This window comes from Triticum urartu, chromosome 6, assembly GCF_003073215.2.
Source record: "Triticum urartu cultivar G1812 chromosome 6, Tu2.1, whole genome shotgun sequence".
NCBI classification, from domain to species: Eukaryota; Viridiplantae; Streptophyta; class Magnoliopsida; order Poales; family Poaceae; genus Triticum; species Triticum urartu.
This window is the reverse complement of record NC_053027.1, coordinates 250,672,741-250,676,864: the sequence shown is the minus strand read 5'-3', so window position 1 is coordinate 250,676,864 and position 4,124 is coordinate 250,672,741. Positions and strand designations below refer to the sequence as shown.

The window sequence follows — 4,124 nt, the reverse complement described above, 5'->3', positions numbered from 1 at the left end:
GGTTGTGCACTTGGCTGAGTGAGATCTTCCCCTTTGGCATGAGAACCACCTACCTACGCTAACGTAACTAATGCAGATGGCGGAAGTTAGTAGTTCTCCTATGCCAACATGAACACAAACGAAATCGTCGAATTTTGTATAGAAAGAAAAGGAACCACTTCTATTCTCTTTTCTTAAGTATAAGAGGGATAAGTACTTATTCCTGGCCGGCAGTATCATTGCTGCTCCCCACCTAATGCGGATCATTGTGCAATGCTTATGTGAAATCTCAATCCAAAACGGATTCGTTTCGTTGGGAAAACCAACGCCGATGTCAAGATCAGTCTCCTTTCCTTTCAAAAGTGAGCGAGCAGAGCTGAAAAGGATGGAGTTACCTAGAGATGAGATTTCTTTCTACGGATATGAAGGATAGAAATATGTTATTTGCTGCTATTCCATCTATTTGTGCATCAAGTCCGAAGAAGATCTCAATCTATAATGAAGAAATGATAGTAGCTCGTTGTTTTATAGGCTTTCTCATATTCAGTCGGAAGAGTTAAGGTAAGACTTTCAAAGAAACTCTCGACGGGAGAATCGAGTCTATTCAGGAAGAATTGCTGCAATTCTTCAATCCTAACAAAGTAATTCCAGAGGAATCCAATGAACAACAATGATTACTTAGGATTAGCTTGCGAATTTGCAGCACCGTAGTAGAATCATTACCAACGGCACGCTGTGCGCCTAAGTGCGTAAAGACAGTGCAAGCTTTGTTATGCCGAAACCTAAATGTAAAGTCAGCAACACTTCTAAATGCCACTTCTTCCCGCCGCATCTGTCTTCAGGACGATATAGTCACAGGTGTTCACTTTTCAATGAGTGAAAGATTTGTATCCGGGTCTACGTTCAAAGCTTCTACCATAGACCTAATTCGAGAAGGCTTGATAGTCCTAAGAAAGGTGAGCGTGGGGGTTCTATTTTGGAAGAATAAGAAGAATCTCATTCATGTGTTCATGCTAACAGAAGAGCAGATCCAATACACATAAGACTTTTTTCAGGAAATTCCTAATGTAAATGATGAATTTGGGATGTCATGCCCCACAAGTTAGTTGCCCAAGCGCTCCCTAGGAGGGCAGTCTACCACAAGATAGAGTTTGAGCCTGGAGCCAAAGCCCCAACCCCTCCATTTTAGGTTTTTATCTGGAAAGAATTTTAGGAAGTCATATCGGCCAGATAAGCCTCTGACGGCTCCATATTGATTTTTCCCCTGTTTTCTTTCAGAAGAAGCGGGAGCCATTTTGCATTGATACTCGGTATCAGCAGAGACATCTCCCGAGAAAGACTTCTTTCTTATTTATAAAATATCTCAAGCCCTCAAAGCGCTAACAAAGTCGTAAGTAGAGAAGTTTTCCAAAAATATACCTCATTTTTCCATTAAGTGTGCGTTGTCTGATGAAGAATAACGGGGGAGCCAACTCAATAACCTAGAGGAGGAACCATCCGGACTTGAAATAGCGGATGCAACCCTTGCATTTCGTTCTTTTGTTCTTTACTCTATTTTTGCTTTGGCACTCACTTCCTTTGGAATAAGGGCATTTTTCTTCTCTACTCGTTCTATTGACCATCAACAGTTTCTTAATTATGTTATGTCAAATGATGGGAAAAAGGAAGGAGTAATCAAAAAATACTAGAACTATCCGATCCGTTGAAATACGATACGAAGGAAACGGACTTCAATCCCTCATTCTTATTGTTTCTTCTTCTGATCCCCTTGTTTTTCACTCGCTTAATTCGGAAGAGGAAAACGACAGCAGCTAAAGTGATAAATAAACAACTGCTCGGAAAGCTTCGGTTTGAGCATTGGTTTTGATGACAGTGAAGAAAGCTCGCCCAAAAGACGTACGTGGAACCAATGATACCAAAAAAAGAATCAAATATGAGGAGAACTGGGTGCATTGGTAAACGGCTCCGCCATAGCTTGTATGACTTCTGAATCCTATTAATAGCGCTCTCTGAATAAATAAGTAGATACAGGCGGACTACATACATGTGCTCTCCGAGTAGGGAAAGTGAGAAATCTACGGTCTTCCATCCGCGGATGTGAAAAATCCAGTCCAATTTGGTCTTGTCCTGTGGCTCGGACCCGGTCGCGTAAGTGCAGCTACCACTACGACGGGATACTCTAGTTATTTACTCTATTACAATCCCTATTTGGCCATTCAACGGTAGCGTACGGCTTTTGGAAAGCATCTCTTCCTAGAGGGGACTCCCGCTTGTGATCTTCTTCCTTGGGTCGGAGAAAATAGAACTTACCAATTGGAAATGGAAATGCCGAATGAATTGAACCAAACTACGGAAACTGTGGTTGAGCTTGCCTGTCAACAATGAAGGATGGTTGTGAAGTTGGTGGAAGAAAACAAACCAATGAATGCAGCTAGTCACCCCGAAAGGCGAGCCCATGTCTTTTGAGAAACTGACACAACATGTTGTGTTGACTTATCTTATACTAAGGGTCCGTCCCAGCCAACAAGGGATTTCTCATAATTATAGGATGAAACAGCATCATATCTCAGCTTGATTATGAGAGAGATTGAAGTGAAAGAACCCGGTTTCAGAGCGTGGAAACAGAAAAGAATGAGGTGAAAGGGCCGACCCATGCGGCCCACTTAGAATGTGCTTTGACTTCCACAGGTTGTACAATAGCACTATTTTTTGGACCCAAGTTCGAAAGGATTAGGGCACTGGATTGAAGAATAGCTCAGTCCGATAGAAACTTAGGTTGGGCTGGCGGAGGGATGAGTGGAGCTTCTGTATGACATGTACTTGTGTTTCATTAGTCCCTTGATCGGGTACCCGAAGCTCGCTTTGAGGAAGTAGTGCCATTTGGTTCTTCCTTCTTTCACGTCCATCCGCGAATGATTTGAGAATTCTTTTCATCACTGTTTGGATCGCAGACTTGACCGTTGTCTATAGAAAGAAAGTGCTCACTTGTTTTCTGTTTGTTTTCATGTGTGCATACACTCAGCCTAATTTAGCAAGTGTGAAGTGGAAGGGAGAGTACGAGTGAAAGCCCACTACCTTCCGGATAAAAGATATGCTCGATTTATAGATAGCTGTGCTTCACTATATAGCATGGGACGAATTGATAAGCTCTAAATGCAGGAAGGGAAACCTTAGAGCTTTCTTCGCTTATCTTCCCAAGCAGACCATATGATTCTCATTATTCTATTTCTCTGTCTTTCCAACCAGCATTCCCACTTATTCTGATTGGAATGATGTGTGGTGCCAGGGATAATGCAATTGATGGTGCTTGTGGCCCCACAGAATGACCATATAAAAGGAAATAGGCAGCAAGGGAGTTGGGTAGACTAAAGATACTGCCTTTAGCCCTCTGCGGCCTTTTTTTGAAGTCGAGTCGTAAGGAAAGATCGATGGGATTTGGTCATTTGGTGTCCTTCCAGACGGAGAAGCGAGAAACCTTTCTGCTTTGACCGCTTGCCCTCCTGGCACAGATGTGGGAAAAGGTCTCAGTTGCGGAATCAAATATGAATGAAGTTAGAACAATCAGCGTAAGCTCTTTCTCTAGGGCCACTATCAATAATGACAAGAACTCTTACCAACTAGCTTAACGCATCTGGTCTCCTTCTCCTTCGTACCCCTAGTGGATATGGATAATAGGAAGAAATGGGTCATTTCTAAAGGCGGGCATTAGACCAGAGTTTCATGAGCCGGAGAAGATCGATAAAGCTTAGAACTTGCTTGTTTGTAGGAGGAGGCGGTGGTATGACTCCGTCCGTTGAATGAGCATTTCGTGCCACCTGTTCGGCATCCACATCCACTACCATTTTCTGATCCCAGTATCTATAGCGAAATCACTATTTGCCTGACTCTATAGAAGGCCTCCCGTATGTAAGATCACCAACCAAGTTCCTTTCTTCTTTTGTTTGTGCCATCTTTACCAGCTTCTACTTCTTGGCTGGCTTGATGCTTACAGGTCTTGCCTCTGGTGATACTGGTCATGGGGACAAGAACTCCGTGGGAAGAGAGCACATACCAATCCTAAACAACCCTTAGAATGGCCTCATCCAAACGGATGATTGTCATTGATAAGACGGGCAGGTGGTATGTTGATACTGAGTCGCTTCCCA

At 43.0% G+C, this 4,124-nt stretch overlaps 1 pseudogene; it reads left to right on the top strand.

The window, feature by feature from the left end:
• The first annotated feature begins 283 nt into the window (after positions 1–283).
• LOC125516728 lies at positions 284–1,022 on the top strand (annotated as a pseudogene).
• Positions 1,023–4,124: the final 3,102 nt, after the last annotated feature.